The sequence below is a fragment of the Crotalus tigris genome, unplaced genomic scaffold (assembly GCF_016545835.1).
Source record: "Crotalus tigris isolate CLP2741 ecotype Arizona unplaced genomic scaffold, ASM1654583v1 scf7180000023712.884563, whole genome shotgun sequence".
In the NCBI taxonomy this organism is placed as follows: Eukaryota; Metazoa; Chordata; class Lepidosauria; order Squamata; family Viperidae; genus Crotalus; species Crotalus tigris.
This window is the reverse complement of record NW_024100134.1, coordinates 319,032-342,731: the sequence shown is the minus strand read 5'-3', so window position 1 is coordinate 342,731 and position 23,700 is coordinate 319,032. Positions and strand designations below refer to the sequence as shown.

The window sequence follows — 23,700 nt, the reverse complement described above, 5'->3', positions numbered from 1 at the left end:
TAACAGCCTGGACTTAACAACTGTCGATACGAAAGACAAAAAGTCTGGATAGTGGACGTGGCAGTGCCTGGAGACAGCAGAATAGACGAGAAAGAACTGGAGAAGATAACAAAATACAAAGACCTACAAATAGAAATAGAAAGACTGTGGCAAAGGCAAGCAAGAAAAGTACCAATAATAATAATAGGTGTGTTGGGTGCAATCCCAAAAGAACTGGAGCACCACTTGAACACCATCGGCATTGATAAGTTCGCCATTAAGTCAATTGCAAAAGGCAGCCTTACTAGGAATCGCTTCCATTCTGCGATGATATCTGTAATACCATCAAACATCCATAACTGCCTATCCCAGGTCCTTGGTAAGGACTGGATAGGTAGACAAAATGCCAAATCCAGTCTGAACATCTGGCTGACTGTGCGATGATCTATAATAATAATAATAATAATAATAATAATAATAATAATAATAATCTACCTCCCCCAGTGAGGCACTACCTTGACCCCCAGTGAGGCACTACCTTGACGTGGTTGTGGGGCTTGTGTACTCTGAGGAAGATGAGAGCTATGCCAGAGGTTCAACCATACTGGACAGGTCTCATCAGAGGAGTCAGACAAAGAGTGTCTCTCCCATAAAAAATATGGTGAGACGTAAATTTCAGAATGCCATACCGGCTCGGACGTCGCCCGGGTTAACAAGGTCCGCACTAGATATTGGAGTTCCTGGATATCTGGTGAAAAATGGGTTACAGGACTCAGGACTGTTGGCTGAGCAACCAGGGCCAGCAGCTGCAGAACTACTGGAAGAAAAGGTGTTTACCCGTCGCAGATACACAGTGATGGAAAACAAAGAAATAATGATCTGTTACTACAGATCAAGTCCAACAAGAGAGGATATCTAAAACGAATGCCGAATTCTGGAAAGAACAACATCCAGAATCAGAAATAACAGAACAGAGACTAGCAGATCAACGCCGATTTATAACACGAAATAAAGTATTTACAGAAACAGAATTGGACGAACTGCAAAGGTTTACCCAGGGCAAAGAAATCAAAGCCTTACCAGAAGTAATTCAGAATGTAGAGGCAAACCAGGGGGAGTTGGCAGTGAAAGAATCCAGTAGAGATATACAACTGTTCTCATTTGGAAACCAGGCACCTCTTCCTCAGGAAGAACAAAACCCTCTAACTAAAGAAATAAAAGAATTGAAACAAAGAATAACTGAGCATCTAGAACAGCACAAAAACAACAGAATAAGGCTGCCTGCATTGAAGCTTGTTCCAAAGAAACAGCTAGCACAAGCATTAAAAGATGCAAATACTGCAATAGCAAGTATAAGCACCAATTCACTGCAAGAAACAAACCAACTAATGTACAGCACAGCTGCAGTTATAACAGAATACCTGGGATGCAAAATCAACAAAAAGAAAAACAAACAAACAGTGCACCACAAAAATGGAAGGTTAGACTAGAAAATAAGATCAGCAAGTTAAGATCACATGCAAGCAAGCTAGAACAGATGAAAGAAAAGAAGCTGAAAAACAAGAAGACCAAAGAATACCTAATCAAGAAATACCACTTAGAAACAAGGAAGATCAAGGAAGCACTGGAAATAATAAAGCAACAAATAACAGCTATAGCCAGGAAAATCAGTAGATATGAAGCTCGAATTGCAAACTATAGGCAGAACCTCCAATTTCAATCCAATCAGAAACGTTTCTACCAATCCATCAATGGAGAAACTGCAAGGAATCAGTCAGTACCTGACAAGGAAGAAACAGTGCAATTCTGGAAGCAGATATGGGATAACCCAAAGAAATACAACAAGGATGCAGCTTGGTTAAAAGAGGTGGATGCAAATAAAACAGAAGTTGAAATGAAAGAACTAGTAATAACAACAAAAATGGTAGAAAAAAGAGCAAAGAAAATCAAAAATTGGTCAGCACCAGGTGAAGATGAACTGCATGGGTTTTGGTTGAAACATCTAACTGTTATACACCCACTCATTGCCAAGCAGTTCAACAATATACTACAAGGAGGAGAAATTGAAAAGTGGCTAACAACTGGGAAAACCTACCTAATAATGAAAAATCCAGCAAAAGGGGCAACACCAGGTAACTACAGGCCAATTACCTGCTTACCAACAACTTTCAAATTACTAACTGGTGTGGTAGCTGATGCAGTACAACAGCATCTAGTTGAAAACAATCTCTTTCCACCTGAGCAGAAAGGAAACCGCCCCAATAGCAGAGGAACAAAAGATCAACTCCTAATAGACAAAATGATCTTGGAAAACTGCAAGAGAAGGAAGACCAACCTGAATGTGGCATGGATTGACTACAAAAAGGCATTTGACTCTCTGCCACATGATTGGATAATCAAGTGCCTAGAAATAACAGGAGTCAGTAGAAACATCAGAAAATTTGTGCAAAGATCGATGGCACAATGGAAGACACAGTTGCAGATCAATGGTGAGAGCTGGGAGAGGTTAATATCAAGAGAGGAATATTTCAAGGAGATTCATTATCACCATTACTATTTGTTATTGCACTGTTTCCTCTGTCAACAATACTGAATAACTCAGGACATGGCTATCAAACATCAAAAACATCTGCCAGACTATCCCACCTCCTTTATATGGATGATCTGAAGCTGTATGGAAAAACATCATCTGAAATAGAATCGCTGCTCAACACTGTCCGTATATATAGCCAAGATATTGTAATGGAGTTTGGCTTGGACAAATGTGCCACACTTACTATCAAACAAGGAAAAATAGTGAAAACTGAAGGAATCAAGATGCCCCACGAAAATAACATTAAGAGTCTGGATGAGGAAGAATACTACAAATACTTGGGTATCCTTCAAGCTGACAACATCAAGCACACTGAAGTCAAGAAAAAGATTAGAGGTGAATACATCAAGAGAGTGAAGAAGATCTTAAAATCCAAACTCAATGGAGGAAATACCATAAAGGCAATCAACACCTGGGCAATCCCAGTCATTAGGTACACAGCTGGAATAGTGGACTGGACTCAAGCAGAACTAAAAGCAATGGATAGGCAGACCAGAAAAATAATGACAATGAATCATGCCCTTCATCCACGCAGTGACATTGATAGACTTTATCTACCAAGGCAAATAGGTGGGCGTGGAATGCTACAAGTACATCAGATGGTTGAAGAAGAAAAAATGACTTTGGAAGAATATCTGAAGAACAATGATGAAGATGCACTGAAATTAGTATATCAGGAAGGCTTACCAACTACTGGAGTGACCAAACTGGCCTACAAGAAAGACCAAATGAAGAACAGAATAGAGGCATGGGAAGACAAAGCACTACATGGCCAATACATGAAAAAAATAGCTGGGAAAGCAGATAATAATAAAACCTGGCAATGGCTAAGAGCAGGAAAATTGAAGAAAGAGACCGAGGGACTAATTCTGGCTGCACAAGACCAAGCCTTAAGGACAAATGCATACAAAGTCAAAATTGAGAAGACAGCAACAGACAGTAAGTGCCGCCTATGCAAAGAAGCTGAAGAAACAGTGGACCACTTGGTAAGCTGTTGCAAGAAGATTGCACAAACTGATTACAAGCAGCGGCATGACAAAGTAGCAACAATGGTGCATTGGAAGATCTGCAAAAAATATCATTTGCCTGTAAGCAAAAACTGGTGGGATCATAAAATAGAGAAAGTCATAGAAAATGATAAAATTAAACTGCTCTGGGACTTCAGAATTCAAACAGACAAGCACCTGCAACATAACACCCCAGACTTAACAATTGTCGATAAGAAAGACAAAAAAGTCTGGATAGTGGACGTGGCAGTGCCTGGAGATAGCAGAATAGAAGAGAAAGAACTGGAGAAGATAACAAAATACAAAGACCTACAAATAGAAATAGAAAGACTGTGGCAAAAGCAAGCAAGGGTAGTACCAATAGTCATAGGCTCCTTGGGCGCAATCCCAAAACAACTGGAGCACCACTTGAACACCATTGGCATTGACAAATTTGCTATTAGTCAATTGCAAAAGGCGGCCTTATTAGGAACTGCTTCCATCCTGCGACGATACCTGTAATACCATCAAACATCCAGATCTGCCTATCCCAGGTCCTGGGTAAGGACTCGATAGGTAGACAAAATGCCAAATCCAGTTTGAACATCTGGCTGACTGTGCGATGAATGATAATAATAATAAAAAAACTTGGAAGGGACCTTGGATGTCATCTAGTCCAACCCCCTGCTCAGGCAGGAAACCCTATACCATTTCAGACAAATGGCTGTCCACTCTCTTCTTAAAAACTTCTAGTGTTGGAGCATTCACAACTTCTGGAGGCAGGTTGTTAATAATAATAATAAAGTTGGAAGGGACCTTGGAGGTCTTCTAGTCCAACCCCCTGCTCAGGCAGGAAATCCTATACCATTTCAGACAAATGGCTGTCCAGTCTCTTCTTAAAAACTTCCAGTGTTGGAGCATTCACCGCTTCTGGAAGCAGGTGGTTCTACTGATTAATTGTTCTCACTGTCAGGAAGTTTCTCCTTAGTTCTAGGTTGCTGCTCTCCTTGATTAGTTTCCATCTGTTGCTTCTTGTCGAGGACTACGGTACCTGTATTTTTTTATAGACTGATATTTCAAATTGAAATAATGTATTTGCCACTTTTCCAGCCTTCGAGGCGGCCAACGGCTGCCAGTCTATTGACTTAGCAACTGGTCAAGTCAGAAAAAAAAGCAGCAGCAATCAGAACAAACAAACCAACCAACAAAAAAACTAGCCATTGACCCCAAGGCCCAAGGGGGAAAATGACGTTGGCATCCCCCAAGAAGGTTAACGGAGATCGGACAATCCTGAAGAGTTCACTCCCTCCCCTTAGGGAAGAGTCTTCGCCTCCTTTCTGCAACTGGTCTTCTTCTCCAACCATGGATGATCGGACGTCCACCATGACAGGGTCCCGCAAAGGGTTTTTGAAACGAGGATAGTTGAAAGAAGGAACCTGTGAAGGCCAGAAGCAAGAGAAGGGAAGTCTTGTGGGGTAGAGAAGAAAGAGAACGGGGGGGGGGGGAGAGGAGGAGGAGGGGGAGGCTGTTGGTGAGCTTTCCTTGTTTTCTTTTAGATGTTTCATTGCCCATTAAGTCACATTATCAGTGCTACAAGGAAGTGGGGTTTGCGGAAAGGAGGAAGAGGAGGAGGAGGATTGTGGGTTTCTTGGTGCCCTCTGAGCTTTCGCTGTATTCTTGCAGACGTTTCATTACCCAATTGCCGTATATTCCGGCGTATAAGACGACTTTTGAGAGCGATGAAACAGCCTCCGAACTCGGGGGTCGTCTTATACGCCGAGTCATAACGTTTATTTATTTATTTATTATTTCCGGCGTATAAGATGACGTTCTAGGCATGCGACTCGGTGTCGATCATCTTATACGCCGGAAATGACGTTATTTCCGGCGTATAAGATGATCGACACCGAGTCGCATGCCTAGAAAGTCATCTTATACGCCGGAAATGACGTCATTTCCGGCGTATAAGATGATCGACGCCGAGTCGCATGCCTAGAAAGTCATCTTATATGCCGGAAATAACGTTATAAACTACGTTTATTTCCGGCGTATAAGATGACTTTCTAGGCATGCGACTCGGTGTCGATCATCTTATACGCCGGAAATGACGTCATTTCCGGCGTATAAGATGATCGACACCGAGTCGCATGCCTAGAACGTCATCTTATACGCCGGAAATAATAAATAAATAAATAAACGTTATGACTCGGCGTATAAGACGACCCCCGAGTTCGGAGGCTGTTTCATCGCTCTCAAAAGTCGTCTTATACGCCGGAATATACGGTAATTGGGTAATGAAACGTCTGCAAGAATACAGCGAAAGCTCAGAGGGCATTTCCGGCGTATAAGATGATCGACACCGAGTCGCATGCCTAGAAAGTCATCTTATACGCCGGAAATGACGTCATTTCCGGCGTATAAGATGATCGACGCCGAGTCGCATGCCTAGAAAGTCGTCTTATATGCGACTCGGCGTCGATCGTCTTGCGACCCGGCGTCGAACTCGGGGGTCGTCTTATACGCCGGGTCGCCTAATACGCCGGCATATACGGTAGGTCACATTATCAGTGCTACAAGGAAGTGGGGTTTGCAGAGAAGAGGAGAAGGAAGAGGAGGAAGAGGAAGAGAGGAGGAGGACTGTGGGGTCCTTGGTGCTCTCTGAACTTTCTTGCAGACGTTTCGTTACCCAACTAGGGAACATCATTGGTGCTAGAAGGGAGTGGGGGGTTGAAGGAGGAAAGAAAAGGAAGAGGACTGTGGGGTCCTGGGTGCTCTCTGAACTTGGTGGTTTTCTTGCAGACATTTCGTTACCCAACTAGGGAACATCATTGGTGCTAGAAGGGAGTGGGGGGTTGAAGGAGGGAAGAAAAGGAAGAGGACTGTGGGGTCCTGGGTGCTCTCTGAGCTTGGTGGTTTTCTTGCAGATGTTTCATGACCCAACTAGGCAACATCATCAGTGCTAGAAGAGGGGAGGAGGAGGAGAATGACGGTGGGGTCCTTGATGCTCTCTGAGCTGGGTGGTTTTCTTGCAGATGTTTCATGACCCAACTAGGTTACCTCATCAGGACTAGAAGGGAGGAGGAGGACTGTAGAGTCCTTGGTGCTCTCTAAGCTTGGTGGTTTCCTTGCAGGCGTTTCATGACCCAACTAGGTAACATCATCAGTGCTGGGGGGGGGAGTGGTGGAGTGGTGGAGGAGGAGGAGGAAGAGGACGAGGATTGTGGGTCTCTTGGTGCCCTCTGAGCTTTCATTGTATTCTTGCAGACATTTCAATACCCAATTAGGTAACATTATTTATCAGGGCTACAAGGAAGTGGGGTTTGTAGGGAAGAGGAGGAGGGGGGGGAGGAGGAGGAGGAGGAAGAGGAGGAGGAGGAGGAAGAGAAGGATTGTGGAGTCCTCGGTGCTCTCTCAGATGTCACTGTTTCCTTGCAGACGTTTCGTCACCCGACTAGGTAACCTCATCCATGTCAAGTCAACTGTTTTAAGGGGAGGTGATGCGTCTCAGCGGATGGAGAATTTGGGATTTGGGCAACCTGGGAAAATTCCAGGCCAGGGCACTCCCTGCAGGAAAGGGTAGGGCGGTGGGCCCCCTTACAACCTCCCAATACCCCTCTGAACTAACTCCTCATTCAGACGATCCCTCATCATTACGGACCAAAGACAGGTAGAAGACACCGTGGTGGTGGTCACCCGACAAGCTGCACCACAGCATGAACATAAAAGGCAACGGCAAACGCAAAAGAGGACAAGCTAGGCCGGAGCCAATCCTGCCATCCAGAAACACAAAAGAGCTTGTCAAGTTGTCACCAGCAATACAGGGAAGAAAAAAAAAAAACTATTCCATTTCATAAATAGCCCCGACTGTCAAAGTCGGAAGTTGTTAAAAATCTCAGAGAGGGGGGGGGGCGGAATAAGATGGGGGGGAGGGCAGGGAAGAGAAGCAAAATGAAAAGTGGATGACCCTTGGGGTTTTTTGTGTGTTTTTTTTTCCAGATTCCCAGAACACAAGAGGGCCATCTGTACGGCGGGGTGTGGGGTGTGTTTGTGTATGTGTGTGTGTGGGGGGGGAGGGGAAGTCATCTGTGCAGCAATGATTACTTGCATCCTTATTAATGTATGATGAGACTTGAGAGAAGGGGAAGCCAGGGGTGTGACTGACGGAGACACATCCGGCAGCAGCTTTAATAGAATTTTTCTATATATATATATATATATATATGTTTTCTGAGGTTTTCGTGGGTGTTTGTATGTAGGTCTTTGGTTATTCGGGTTTTCTCCCACGTAAAATTGGAAGTGTCTTGGCTATATACACACACATACACACACACACACACACACACACACACACACACACCAAGGAGAGAGAAAAAAGGGAGGGAGGGGAGGAGGAACTGTCTGCAAACTTGGTGGCTTGTGGAACACAAAACCACTTCTTTTGTTCTTGAAAAGAAGCACCAGGAGTGACATGATAGCAGAGTTCCCAAATTTGAGGGGCTACTCCAGAGAAGAGGTGGGTCAAGCTATTCTCCAAAGCGCCTGAAGGCGGGACAAGAAACAACGGATGGAAACTAAACAAGGAGAGAAGCAGCCTAGAAATAAAAGAGAAATCTCCTGATAGTTAGAACAATTAGCGAGCGGAACTGTTGGCCTCCAGAAGTTGTGGGTACTCCATCACTGGAGGTTTTTAAGAAGAGACTGGACAACCATTGGTCTGAAATGGTATAGGGTCTCCTGCTTGAGCAGGGGGTTGGACTAGAAGACCTCCATGGTCCCTCCAAACAGCCCTATACCATTACAGACAAATGGTTGTCCAATCTCTTCTTAAAAACCTCCAGTGTTGGAGCAATCACAACTTCTGGAGGCAAGTTGTTCCACTGATTAATTATTCTGATTGTTTCTCCTTAATTCCAGGTTGCTTCTCTCCTCGATTAGTTTCCATCCGTTGCTTCTTGTCCTGCCTTCTGGCGCTTTGGAGAATAGCTTGACTCCCTCTTCTTTGGGGCAGCCCCTGAGATACTGGAACACGGCTATCATGTCACCCCCAGTCCTTCTCGTCATTAAACTAGATGTACCCAATTCCAGCAACCGTTCCTTATATGTTTTAGCCTCCAGTCCCCCTGATCATCTTTGTTGCTTCTCTCTGCATTCTTTCTAGAGTCTCAACATCTTTTTTTAAAGACATTTTGTTACTCATGCGAGAAGCTTCCTCAGGTTCTGACTGGACGGTGGGGAATGGCAGGATTTATACTCCTTGCAGACAGCTGGTCATTTGCCTTCTTTTAGAGAGAGTCATTGAGGCCACTTGTGGTTTTACAGGGCCTTCTAAAGCAGTACGCACACTTCACCTGTCCGTCCTTCCTCTGCTTGCAAGGTACAGAATGCTCCAAGTCCTTTACATCTTCTCCAATGCCTCCAGTTTGGGTTTCCTGGCAATCTCTTCCCCAAAGATTTTAAGCCTGGCTTGTCTTTTTTTCTTTTAATTGCACAACACTTCACGGATGTTTTCAAGGCACCGCAGCATGTTTGTCGCCCTGGGGGAATCACAGTGGCGTCTACAGCCCTGGCCGCTGTTGTTTTCTCTTGCAGCCTTCTCCATCTGTAGCCTCTGCAGGACACACTTTCTTGTGTCCAACTGGGGTTAGTCCTCTCCTCTCTTCTCGCCCCCCCCCTGCCTTTTCACAGCCACTCTCTTAGGAGCCGCAGAGTCTGCCCATTAAAACCCTGTTAAAACACTTCGGATGTTGTCAGCAGTGGAAAAGCTGAAAGAGCCGAACCCGCTGAATGAGATGCTCTCCGCCTGAAGCGGTTGAATGGTACTGTCAATATTCTGAGCACAGCCGCTCAGGATGAGCAAACAACCTAATTCCTCCATCAAAATTTCATAACCTTCTCGAGCTGTGAAGAAATTGGAGATGCGGGCAAATTCCACACCAGCTGTCACATCAGAGTCCAGAAGAAATGTCCTCTCGGCCTGGATTTTATTTTAGGGGGAAACCATCAGGCTTGTCCAGTGCTGAGCGAAGATGGGAGAACAGCGATGGGGAGCTTCAGTGTCTCAACTCCAAGGGGTCTGCTTGGTCAACCTTTCATGCAGAAGTACTTTGCATCACACCTTGTCAGAGACACTCGTTGGGACAAGCCTCATGTTAGAAGGGAATATGGGTAGCTCAGGGTTGAAATGAGGGGTCCTTGGTGCTCTCGGAGCCTGGTGGTTTTCTTGCAAACGTTTCGTGACCCAAATAAGTAACATCATCAGTGCTGGAAGGGAGGGAGAAGAGGAGGAGGAGGAGGAGGAGGAGGAGGAGGAGGAGGAGGAGGAGGAGGAGGAGGAGGAAGACGTTGGGTCCTTGGTGCGCCTGAGGTTGGTGGTTTTCTTGCAGATGTTTCATGACCCAAATAGTAACATCATCAGTATAAGAAGGGAGTTAGCTGTCCTGAGTGGTGGTGGTGGTGATGGTGATGGTGGTGGTGGTGGTGGTGGTGGAGGAGGAGGAGGAGGAGGAGGGGAAGAAGGGAAGAGGAAGAGAAGAAGAAGAAGAAGAAGAAGAAGAAGAAGAAGAAGAAGAAGAAGAAGAAGAAGAAGAAGAAGAAGAAGAAGAAGAAGAAGAAGAAGAAGAAGAAGAAGAAGAAGAAGAAGAAGAAGAAGAAGAAGAAGAAGAAGAAGAAGAATCATCATCATCTCAGGGGCTGCCATAGAGAAGAGGGAATTAAGCTATTTTCCAAAGTACCTGAAGGCAGGACAAGAAGCAACGGGTGGAAACTAATCAAGGAGAGAAGCAACCTAGAACTAAGGAGAAACTTCCTGACAGTGAGAACAATTAATCAGTGGAACAGCCTGCCTCCAGAAGCAGTAAATGCTCCAACACTGGAAGTTTTTAAGAAGAGACTGGACAGCCATTTGTCCGAAATGGTGTAGGGTTTCCTGCCTGAGCAGGGGGTTGGACTAGATGACCTCCAAGGTCCCTTCCAACTTTACTACTATTACTATTACGAGAAGGAGAAGGAGAAGGAGAAGGAGAAGAAGAAGAAGAAGGAAGAAGAAGAAGAAGAAGAAGAAGAAGAAGAAGAAGAAGAAGAAGAAGAAGAAGAAGAAGAAGAAGAAGAAGAAGAAGAAGAAGAAGAAGAAGAAGAAGAAGAAGAAGAAGAAGAAGAAGAAGAAGAAGAAGAAGAAGAAGAAGAAGAAGACGGCGACGACTGTGGGGTCCTTGGTGCTCTCTGAGCTTGGTGGTTTTCTTGCAGATATTTCATTGCCAAACTAGGTAATATTATCAATATTAGAAGGGAGTGTTTATATACTGTACAGTAGCTTGCCCCCTCAGTGTTGCTTTGTCCTGCCTTCAGGTGTTTTGGAGAGGTAGTTGAACCTCTATTCTCTGTGACAGCCGCCCAAGTATTGCAAGACTGCTATCATGTCATCCTTTCAGTGTTGATGGGAGTGGTCTGGAGGGTTCTTGATTAGGCTGTGGTCAACTTTTAGTTTGTTTGCCTACACCGGTAGTTCCTCAGTTGGGGTACTGTTTACTTCTTGACACCATTAAAACTGACACCAGCAACTCAAAAAATAGGGCAAGATTGGAAGATGTGGAGAGACCTGGCCTAGAGAATCACCAAAAGTCTGACACGATTGAATGGATAACCTCATTATCATCACTACTACTTCTTGATTGTTGGTCTAATGTTAATCTTGCTGTTAATGACTGCCGATCTAGGTGTTGATTGCTGGTAGGGAGGTGTTTTGACCTTTTCATTTCTGTTTTTTACTTTTTGACTGTCTCTTTTAAATGGTATGTAGACCTTGGTTATCTCAATGTGCCTGTCAATGGTTGATTTGTCTGAGTGCCAGATTTCCAGGAATTCACTAGTGTTTCTGGACTTGATTTGGTGTAGGATATTCCCAGTTGAAACTATGTTTGAGTCTGTTCACAAATGCAAGTCAAGAGTTTGCATGTCTTCTGGCTGCTAGTTGGGGTTCATGGCTGTGCTCTGCTAGTCTTCCACCTGTCAGTTCTGCATAGTGGCTGTTACAGTCCTTACACTGCATGTTGTAGTTACTCCTGATTTAGGTTCTGTGGCTGCTGGGTCTTTTGGTTTATTTAGGGTGTTCTGAAGGGCTTCAGTTGATCTGTGTGCTACGCTGGTTCCACATGACTGTAATAATCTGTTGGTGGTTTCTGAGACCCCAGAATATCCATGGAAGTAGTCTAATTGCATGCTTGGGTTCTCCTTAACTTGATGCATCTCAATTTTTGTTCCATCGCTCCTTCTACACCCCAGGAGATCCCATCCTGGAGATACATTGTGTAGTCAGCCTCTTCCACCACACACAACTGTCTTTCAGTCAACAAGCACCCTTCCTCCCAGACCTTTGCTCCCAGAGGCTGCCTCCTGATGCGCTGAAGCACTGGGAAGGAAGGAGAATTCTCAGGTCGGAAACAGTGGGAAAGAATGCAAAGACTGCAGAGGCCACCACCTCTGGATGAAAGGTGAGAAATGGACAAGGAGATTTGAAGCAGTCAGAAGAGACCGTGGGAAACTGGGAAGACGGTTCAGAGAGGGCTCCTTGCGAGAGAATTCCTCACCATGGATGAGAATGGATCTGACACTCGTTTCCTTGCCATAAACTTAGATGGGGTCTAAGACAGAACTAAAATTCACTGTCTCCTGGTGATTCGCCCAAAGTCACCCAGCTTTCATACCTAAGGAGAGACTAGAACTCACTGTCTCCTGGTGACCGGCCCAAAATCACACAGCTGCCTTTCAATCCTAAGGTGGGACTAGAAGTCTCTGTCTCCTGGTGATTGGCCCAAAGTCACCCAGCCAAGTTTCATGTCTAAGACAGGAATAGAATTTTCTGTTTCCTGGTGATTGGCCCAAAGTCAGCTAGACATCTTTTACGCCTGAGGCAGGACTAGAACTCACCATCTCCTGGGGATTGACCCAAAATCACCCAGATGGCTTTGTTGACTAAGGTGGGACTAGAACTCTCCATCTCCTGGTGATTGAGCCAAAGTCACTCCGGCATCTTTTATGCCTGAGACAGGACTAGAACTCACCATCTCCTGGGGATTGACCCAAAGTCACCCAGATGGCTTTGTTGACTAAGGTGGGACTAGAACTCTCCATCTCCTGGTGATTGAGCCAAAGTCACTCCGACATCTTTTATGCCTGAGACAGGACTAGAACTCACCATCTCCTGGGGATTGACCCAAAGTCACCCAGATGGCTTTGTTGACTAAGGTGGGACTAGAACTCTCCATCTCCTGGTGATTGAGCCAAAGTCACCCAGTCGACTTTCATGCCTAAACTGGGCTTAGAATCCACTGCCCCCTGGATTGGCCCAAAGTCACCCAGCTAGCTTTCATGCCTAAGGTAGGACTAGAACTCTCTCTCTCCTGGTTGATGACCCAAAATCACCAGCATGGCTGGCTGGAGAATTCTGGGAGTTGAAGTCCACAGGTCTTAGAATGGCCGAGGTTGGACACCCCTGATAAAGACCTTAGCCATATCTTGGGACTTCTGGAGCTGGTGATCTTACCAGGATGCCTCAGGTACCGGTCCTTGAAGCTCCACCCCTTGTGATCCTGACCTCAGGATCCCAGCCAACAATTCAAGATCTCATTCCCGGCACCACAGTGCAAAAGGTCAGATTGGCTATTGTTGCTTTGCTTTCTCAGTGTGATATATCTTTGAGTCACATGGATATAACCCTTCAGACAGAGGAATGCCAGTGGTATGACAGGAGGGCCATAAATCCATATTTGAAACACATATTTTTCTTAAGCTCTGCTTGGCGGTAAATCAGCATCCCGATTCCTGGTGCCTTGGCATCCCAGGGAGACAGAGAGGCAGTTTGTCACCTCCCTAAATCAATTACCCATTGCCCAAGGTTCGCCCTGTTGTGTCAAGACACTTAACTGAGCCCTTCTCTCGATACGAGGGCAGACATATTCACAGGCGCACAAAAACACGTATAGGAATCACGGTTAGGCAAGCTGGTGCCCTTCAGTTATTTTGGACTAGGTTGCATCAACAACAGGAGAGCATCAAGATCACGGGGAGGGATAACACTGCTATATGCTGCGCTGGGGAGAATCCATGTCTCCCCAGTGCAGCAGGATCCACAGAGCCGTGGTGACACAGTGGTTAGAATGCGGTATTGCAGGCAGACTCTGCCCACTGCCAGGAGTTCGATCCTGACCTGCTCAAGGTTGATTCAGACTTCCCTCCTTCTGAGGTTGGTAAAATGAGGACCCAGATTATTGGGAGCAATATGCTGGCTCTGTAAACCGCTTAGAGAGGGCTGTAAAGCACTGTGAAGCGGTATATAAGTCTAAGTGCTATTGTTATTCTTCCTTCCTTCTTTCTCTCCCTCCCTTTTCTACTTCCTTCCTTACTTCCTTACTTCGTTCCTTCCTCCCTTGCCACGGTGGCGCAGTGGTTAAAATGTGGTATTGCAGGCAGACTCTGCCCACTGCCAGGAGTTCAATCCTGACCTGCTCAAGGTTGATTCAGCTTCCATCCTTCCGAGGACGGTAAAATGAGGACCCAGATTGTTGGGTGCAAATATGCTGACTCTGTGAACCGCTTAGAGGGGGCTGTAAAACACTGTGAAGCAGTATATAAGTCTAAATCAGTGGTTCTCAACCTGTGGGTCGGGACCCCATTTGGGGTCGAACGACCATTTCACGGGGGTCGCCAAACAATGCAGTCCGCCATTTTTTCCTCTTTTTCCTTAGCTGTGCTACTCCCTTTTATTCTATTGGCTTTTCAAAGCCAATAGAAGAGACTCTCTTGAATAGAGTCTAATTCTATTGGCTTTCAAAAGCCAATAGGAATTGTCCAGGCTGTCTCTGCCCTGCTGAGCCCACCAAAAGTCCCATTCACAACCTGTTTTCCTTGTTAGGAGGTTTTGGTATCCGAAGCAGAATATCTGGATGCAGCCACAGTTTTTTTCCGTATAATATCAACCTTGCGAACTCTCAAGTTTCCTCTTTCCACTACGTGTTCAAAATGGACAGCGATTAATATTTATATGTATATGTATGGGTGTGTATATATACAGGTAATTCTCGACTTACAACATTTCACTTGGTGACCGTTCAAAGTTACAACAGCACCGAAACAAACGACTTATGACCGTTTTCACAGTTATGATCATGGGATCAAAATTCAGATGCTTGGCAACCGGTTCATACTTATGACCAGTTGCAGTGTCCCAAGGTCATGTGATCACTTTTGGCAACCTTCTGACGAAATCAATGGGGAAGCTGGATTAATTTAACAACCAGGTTACAGTGGTGGGATTCAAATATGTGAACAACCGGTTCTCTGTGTGGATGTCGCTTCTGGATGTCTGTTCTGGGCCTGGGCAACAAAAAATTAGCTATCTGGATCCCACCACTGCATAGATAGATAGATAGATAGATAGATAGATAGATAGATAGATAGATAGATAGATAGATAGATAGATAGATAGATAGATAAAGGGGGGGGCAGGCAGGCAGGCAGGCAGGCGGACATGGATGCAGTGGTGGGGTTAAAATATGTGAACAACTGATTCTCTGTGTAGATGCCACTTCCCGATGTCCATTCTGGGCCTGGGCAACAAAAAATTTGCCGAACTGGTGCAAACCGGCTAAATCCCACCACTGCTTCAAGACCATTCCCTTCAACACGGAGAGGGTGACATAACAGCAGTTTTGCAATACTTGAGGGGCTGTCACAGAGAAGAGGGCTCAGCCAAGTCTCCAAAGAACCTGATGGGTTAGACAAGACGTAACGGATGGAAACTTTTGGAAGAGAGATCCAATCTAGAATTAGGGAGAAATTTCCCGACAGTGAGAATAATTGATCAGGGGAACGGCCTGCCTCCAGAAGTTGTGGTTACTCCATCCCTGCAGGTTTTAAAGAAAAGATTGGAGAGACATTTGTCTGAAATGGTACAGGGTCCCCTGCACAAGCAGGGGGTTGGACTAGAAGACCTCCAAGGTCCCTATCAACTCCATTAGCCTGTACTCTGCTTCTGAAGAACTGCTCTCCAGAGAGGGTGGGGTGCACGCAATTTTCTTACCCCGCCAAAGCTTACACCCCTGAGCTTCACCCTGTCGGGGAAAATAGCTTCAAACCCCTCAAACCGTGGGATCGCGTCCCTTCCTGGCTGCCCTCGGTCCCTGCCGAGGCTTGAATATATGTTTCAGCCACCCAAACTGGCCTTCTGCATTTCGCCATCTCGTCCCGTCAAGCGCAAGACGTCTCCACCTGAATGTGCAAAGATTTAGACACGGGGGAAATGCACCGCAACCTTTTTGGCGAGCTGTCACTTGTCCCTATCAGGTTGGTGTGCCAGTGCACGCAGCGATGCTGCTGCGTGAGGATGGGGTGGGGGGCGGGGAGCACCTTTGGCTACACATCTCTTTCCGTGTCTGAAGGGAGAAAGGTCAGGGTGTCGCCCAGCGAGAAGAGAGGAGGCAACAGGCCATGGCACTCGCTCCCCACGTTCCCTGCTCTCTGCTCACCCTGTCAGATAAATGCGGCGGTTTCGTTTACCTGTCTGGCTTCGGTGGCCAAAGAGAATGACACCCGGAGCCAGCGGTCTGAATGCAGGAAAAGGAAAACCTGGACCAAAGCCAGAAATCAGTCCCGTAATGCAGCTGTCTGAACTGACGTGCTCGGTCCTACGAGCAGATATTGTGGGGCAGAAAAGTTGTGTTGGGCTCCGAAGGGAGAAGGGTAGCCGTTAAATTGTAGACACTGCTTTTGCAATTTCGCCTCCACAAGAGGAACCTGTTTACACAAAGCGTCATTTCTTCAAGGGTACTTGCAGAGGAAAGGAGAGCTGCTTTGGTTTAGCGGTGAAGGCACCACTAGGCAAGAATCCAGGAGGGTGTGAGTTCTAGTCCCGCCTCAGGCACGAAAGCCGGCTGGCTGATTTTGGGCCAGCCACCAGGAGATAGAGAGTTCTAGTCTTGCCTTAGGCATGAAAGCTAGCTGGGTGATTTTGGGTCAGCCACCAGGAGACAGAGAGTTCTAGTCTTGCCTTAGGCATGAAAGCTAGCTGGGTGATTTTTGAGCCAATCACCAGGAGACAGAGAGTTCTAGTCCTGCCTTAGGCATGAAAGCTAGCTGGATGACTTTGGGCCAATCACCAGGAGACAGAGAGTTCTAGTCCTGCCTTAGGCATGAAAGCTAGCTGGGTGATTTTTGAGCCAATCACCAGGAGACAGAGAGTTCTAGTCTTGCCTTAGGCATGAAAGCTAGCTGGGTGATTTTGGGTCAGCCACCAGGAGATAGAGAGTTCTAGTCTTTCCTCATGCATAAAAGCTAGCTGGGTGGATCAATCACCAGGAGACAGAGAGTTCTAGTCTTGCCTTAGGCATGAAAGCTAGCTGGGTGATTTTGAGCCAATCACCAGGAGACAGAGAGTTCTAGTCTTGCCTGATGTATGAAAGCTAGCTGGGTGACTTTGGGTTAATCACCAGGAGACAGAGAGTTCTAGTCCTGCCTTAAGCATGAAAGCCGGCTGGATGACTTTGGGCCAATCACCAGGAGACAGAGAGTTCTAGTCTTGCCTTAGGCATGAAAGCTAGCTGGGTGATTTTGGGTCAGCCACCAGGAGATAGAGAGTTCTAGTCTTTCCTCATGCATAAAAGCTAGCTGGGTGGATCAATCACCAGCAGACAGAGAGTTCTAGTCCTGCCTTAAGCATGAAAGCCGGCTGGATGACTTTGGATCAATCACAGGAGTCAGAGAGTTCTAGTCCCGCTTTAGACATAAAGGATGTCTGGATGACTTTGACTCAATCACCAGGAGACAGAGAGTTCTAGTGCTGCCTCAGGCATGAACGCCGGCTGGCTGACTTTGGCCCAGTCATTCTCTCTCAGCCCAACCCACCTCACAGGATCGTTGTGGGGAAAAGAGAATAGAAAACAGAAGGAAGAAGCATTATAGATGCTTGCCGTCTTGGGTTACTTACAAATAATACTTAAAAATAATAAAGTCGGGATATAAATACACGGATAAAAACAGGTGGTAAGCACCCTGTCGCAAGAAAACCACGGGTAAGAAGTTGCATGGAGCCCGGAATTCGGTTGCTAAGAAACTCCTTGAAAAGGAGCTCCATTTTTGTTTTAGACACCTAAAGAAGGACAAGGGGGGACATGATAGCAGTATTCCAATATCTCAGGGGCTGCCACAAAGAAGAGGGAGTCAAGCTGTCCTCCAAAGCACCTGAAGGCAGGACAAGAAGCAACGGATGGAAACTAACCAAGGAGAGAAGCAACTTAGAACTAAGGAGAAACTTCCTGACAGTTAGAACAATTAACCAGTGGAACAGCCTGCCTCCAGAAGCGGTGAATGCTCCAACACTGGAAGTTTTTAAAAAGACTGGACAGCCATTTGTCCGAAATGGTGTAGGGTTTCCTGCCTGAGCAGGGGGTTGGACTAGATGACCTCCAAGGTCCCTTCCAACTTTACTACTATTATTATTACCTAAAACACAACCTCACAAACTAGAGGACGCAATAAAGAGGACGCTGAAGAAACAGTCGAAATTTCAAAAGACTTGCCCGAAAATGGCAAGGTTTCAAGTCATCTCGTGTGTGAAAGCCAAAAACTTGCACAAACCTCACTCATAGGTCAGAAACACCCAAATTTCTCAGGATTTAGCAAACTTGGGTCATCTGGGTTTCGGCGGTTGTTGTCGTTGTTCTGTTTTGTTTTATTGCTTTTTTCATTTAATTGGGGAGTTTCAAGGAGTAGGGTGTTCCCAACCACTACCCCAGTGTGGATCTTTAATGAGGAGAGCTCAATTATTTTTCAAGTAGCTAAAAAACGCCAAAGGAATTTTTGGGTGTATCCATTCTCATAGCCCAGCACAAAATCTTGATTTATCATTTTTATCTGGCCCAGATACAATTACTGAGAGCATCAAGGTAATTGTGTTTGACAGGGAGAAACTACACATATCTGGCAAAATTTTGCAGCCACTCGATGGGATTTTTTAATACTTTTATAGAATGCTTGCTAAAGACGGGGAACAAAAGGAGAAATCTGAGCCCAGCGCTGGTAGTCCTCGACTTAGGACAGCAACTGAGTCCAAAATTTCTGTTGCTAAGTGAGACAATTGTTAAGCGATTTTGACCCATTGCTGGCCACCCTCATTAAGTGAATCTCTGCAGTTGTTAAGTGAGTCGCACGGTTGTTAAGTGAATCCGGCTTCCCCCATTGACTTTGCTTGTCAGAAGCCCGCAAAAGGGGATCACGATGCAACCGTCATAAATACGAGTCAGTTGCCAAATGTCTGAATGTTGATCACGTGACCCTGGGGTTGCTGCAATGGTTGTAAGTGTGAAAAACGGTCCTAAGTCGCTTTTTTTTTCAGTGCCGTTGTAAGGTTGAACGGTCACTAAATGAACTGTTGTAAGTTGAGGACGACCTATATATAAACAAATGTTGGCAGAGAGGGAAAAACCAGGATATGATTCGCTTGCAAGGAATGTGTGTTTATTAAAAGCAGCAAAAAAAAATACTGTTTCCAAATCCTCTAAAACATGAAAGCATGTTTATCCAGAAAGATAAAAGATTGTGAAACAGGAATGGGGCACTGAAAAAGTGTGAGATGGGGGTCAAGAATGAATAAACGTTGGATAAACACAGAGTCATCAAATGGAGATAAACAAGCATACAGCCTTACTTGATTTGACCACGAATGCAACTAGGATTTCCATTATTAAGCAAGGCCGTTGTTACATCAGTCATGCTCTGTTTGACAACCGTGAATCATGCAGTCATTAATTGAATCCAGCTTCCCCCATTGACTTTACTTCTCAGAAGCCAGCTGGGCAGGTAGCAAATGATGATCACATGACCCTAGGATAACAGAGTTGGAAGGGACCTTGGAGGTCATCTAGTCCAACCCCCTGCTCAGGCAGGAAACCCTATACCATTTCAAATGGCTGTCCAGCCTCTTCTTACAAACTTCCAGTGTTGGAGCACTCACCGCTTCTGGAGGCAGGTTGTTCCACTGGTTAAATGTTCTCACTGTCAGGAAATTTCTACTTTTTCTACATTGTTTCCTTCCTTTAAAATGGAATGGAATGGAATGGAATGGAATGGAATGGAATAGAATAGAATAGAATAGAATAGAATAGAATAGAATAGAATAGAATAGAACTGGAAGGGACCTTGGAGGTCTTCTAGTCTAGCCCCGTGCTCAAGCAGGAGAATCTATAGGGTTTCCTGCCTGAGCAGGGGGTTGGACTAGATGACCTCCAAGGTACCTTCCAACATTGTTGTTGTTGTTGAATATCAAGGCTCAGAAGCCCTTATTTTAAATGCACTGATGATGTTATCTAGTCAGCAATGAAACCTCTGCAAGAAAACAACCCAACGAAATCCGCACCCAGGACTCCCTATAGAAACCAACGTTCTCATCAGTGACCACACTGACAGGGCAAGCCCATTGCATCTAAACAGATAGGAAACCTGCTCCTTTCTAACACTGATGATGTCACCTAGCTGGGTAATAAAATGTCTGCAAGGAAACCACCAGGCTCAGAGAGCGCCAAGGACTCCTCATTTCAACCCTGAACTACCAATATTGCCTTCTATTGGTTACTCATTTCAAAAATTGGAAAAACTGATTTGGAAACGGACAACAGCACGAACTTTGGATGGAAAACGAAGGGAGTGAGACAAACACAAGAGTTTTCCAGCCTTGGGGGGGTGGGGGGAACTAGCTAAATGTGACGTAGGATGGGTTGAACAAGCAGCCATTAAAACTCCAGCACTTTCATAATGATTCACACAAGAGGAAAAATGAAGCATGTGACTGGTAGATTCTTAAGAGGAACTCTTTCTGCATTATTGGCACTGGGCAGGTGACTAATCACATTTAAAACTTCATGATTAAACCATAAAACAAGCTACCACATTTTGACGAAGGCACGGCATGTGTTTAAAGCCCTCTGCAAACCGTAAAGTGCAATCATCACCCTACCAACTCAGGTCTGGGAGAAAAGCTGGAGCAAAGAGAAAGGTCTTCTGTTATTGCTAGAGAAGAGAGGGGTCTTTCACAGCAACAAAGACCACACAATGAGTAGAGTTGTACGTCTGAGCTGGGCGCACTCAGAATAACATTGGCCTCTTGGCCACGGATGTGTAAGGACGGGCCGGTCATGCGCTTTGCGTTTCAAAGGAGACTTGTGAGGGCAAAAAGGCACCCGATGCTCCACTTCCAGATCCCCTTGTTCAAAACGGACGAAAGATCACCTGCTCCAGAAGTGATTCATGGCCTCTTGTACCCTGAAAAGCAGAAATTCCTTACATACGCAAACTTGAGAGATCTCTAATATGCTTTATATGTCTCTGTGTGCGTATGTGTGTGTTTGTGTGTGTGTGTATCATGCCATGATCTCTGCTTCTTCCGTTGGCAACACGTTGCACTGCAGGCTAAGAGAGATCAACCATTTGATCATATGATGCTGGGGGGGGGGAAACGTTGTAAATACAAACGGGTTTTGCCAAGTGCTCCAATTTGGATCAGATGACTGTGGGGATGCCAATTACGGCCGTAATTAAGGCGAAGAAGCAACGGATGGAAACTAATCATGGAGAGGAGCAAGCTAGAACTAAGGAGATATTTCCTGACCAGGGAGGACAATTCATCCATGGGACAAAAAGTTCAAAAAGTGAAACAAGAATTTTGTAAACAGGATCTATGACGAGGGATGATCCGTTAGAAAAGAAGCTTTATATTGAAGTGGTTCTTATTTGCAGAAATATTTTTTAAAAAATGTCTACTGTATATTTAATTGTTATTTATCAAAATAATAAGAATTGTATTAATGTAAGGCTGGCAAAAGAGAATTTTACTGGAAGAAGAGAAAATCAAAAAAAGCTACCATGTGGACTGTGGCAAATCTAGACAGCATACTGAAAAGCAGAGACGTCACCCTGCCAACAAAAATGCGTATAGTCCATGCCATGGTTTTCCCAGCTGCAATGTATGGCTGTGAAAGCTGGACCATAAGAAAGGCTGAGCGCCAAAGAATGGAGGCCTTTGAACTATGGTGCTGGAGAAGACTCCTGCGAGTCCCCTGGACTGCAAGGCGATCCAACCGGTCAGTCCTAGAGGAGATCAACCCTGACTGCTCTTTAGAAGGCCAGATCCTGAAGTTGAAACTCAAGTACTTTGGCCATCTAATGAGAAGGAAGGACTCCCTGGAGAAGAACCTGATGCTGAGAAAGATGGAGGGCAATAGAAGAAGGGGACGACAGAGAATGAGGTGGCTGGATGAAGCAGTAGGCATTAGCTTAAATGGACTCCAGAAGATGGTAGAGGACAGGAAGGCCTGGAGCAGCGGTTCTCAACCTGTGGGTCGGGACCCCATTTGGGGTCGAACGACCATTTCATGGGGGTCGCCAAACAACGCAGTCCGCCATTTGTTTCCCCTTTTCCTTAGCTGTGCTAGTCCTTTTTATTCTATTGGTTTTTGAAAGCCAATAGAATAGACTCTCTTGAATAGAGTCTACTTCTATTGGCTTTCAAAAGCCAATAGGAATTGTACAGGCTGTCTCTGCCCTGCTGAGCCCGCCAAAAGTCCCAGTCTGCAAACGGTGCTGCAAGTTGTCTGCAGCGAAGGCGAGCTGTCTGGAAGTTTCCACCCCTCCCTGCTGAGCAACTACTAAAAATGTAAGTAAAAGAGGGCCAGGGGTGGGAGGTGGGAGGCCGGCGGGCACAGGGAGGGTTGCTGGCGCGCGTGGGGCCCGGAGGGTGCCTTACCTCCCTTGGGCTGGGCCAGTTGGTGGCCTAGCCGGTGGTCGGCCTGCGCCGTCTCTGCCGCTTGCCAGCTATGCCTCGGCCGACGCAGGGGGCGGCACCACGCATGCGCGGCGCTCCCACGCAGGGAAAGTCCTCAACTTACGACCAGTTGGGTAGTCCTCGACTTACGACCAGTTGGGGGGTCGCAGCATTAAAAAGGTTGAGAACCACTGGCCTGGAGGAACGCTGTCCATGGGGTCGCGATGGGTCAGACACGACTTCGCAACTAACAACAACAAGAAGAGAGTTGTTGAGGCCACCTGGAGATTTATCTGTGTCCTCAGGGTCACCTGAGTGGTGCAAATGGGCGTGGAGCCTTCTTGGAACTGCTGAAATGACTGTGTTGTAGACTGGAGATAGATGATGTCTCATATCCTCCCCCTCTGTTGAGGACTGTTCAGTTTGGACACGGACTCTTTTCAAGCTTTTCTTCACCATGGACCCCCTTGAAACACCTTTTGTGGCCACGGACCTCCAAGACGTAAGATTTAAATCATAACATTTCTTCAAGCCTTCGCAGATCCCCTTGTGAGGACATCGTGACCCCCCCTCCCCAGGGATCTACGGACCACAGGTTGAGAACTAGTGGTATAGCTTGAGCAGGGGGTTGGACTGGAAGACCCCCCAGGTCCCTTCCAATTCTGTCCTTCAGCATCCTATAAGTATGAGGATCAGCCGTAAGCCACTTTTTTTCAGTGCCGTTGGAACTCTGAACGGTCGCTAAGGGAACGGTGGTAAGTCGAGGCCTACTTGCATCCGCCCTAAGTCAACTCATGGGCCTGACGCACTCCTCAAATCCCAAGCAATCTCACAAACTGCCAAGTGTGAGCACCCTCTGCGAGGGCATGAGGTTGATTCGCAGGAAACTTGAAGGGATAAATTTATGCTCCAAGTGATTAACAGGAACCGACATTGCAACTCCAGAGAGGAAGAGCCGAGGATGGCAAGGAAGCTTGACACAACAGACGGTCAATAAAATATTCAGTAAAATGGTCTGATGTATCATAGAAACAGGGTGGAAAAAAATGGTGGGAAACCCTCACCTCCTTTTTATTTGACACAGAGGACTTTCGAATCAGAACAGAGCTGGAAAAGGGACCTTGGAGATCTTCTAGTCCACCCCCTGCTTAAGAAGGAGACCCTATACCATTTCAGACAAATGGCTGTCCAATCTCTTCTTAAAAACTTCCAGTGGTCCATAATAATAATAATAATAATAATAATAATGATGATGATGATGATAAAGTTGGAAGGGACCTTAGAGATCATCTACTCCAACCCCCTGCTCAGGCAGGAAACCCTATACCATTTCAGACAAA

The 23,700-nt window shown here is 45.9% G+C and overlaps 1 protein-coding gene across 1 annotated transcript in view; it reads right to left on the bottom strand.

The window, feature by feature from the left end:
• BCAS3 (BCAS3 microtubule associated cell migration factor) overlaps positions 1-23,700 on the bottom strand; it is a 504,849-nt gene that overhangs the window by 170,534 nt on the left and 310,615 nt on the right. The gene's annotated exons all lie outside the window — the stretch shown is intronic.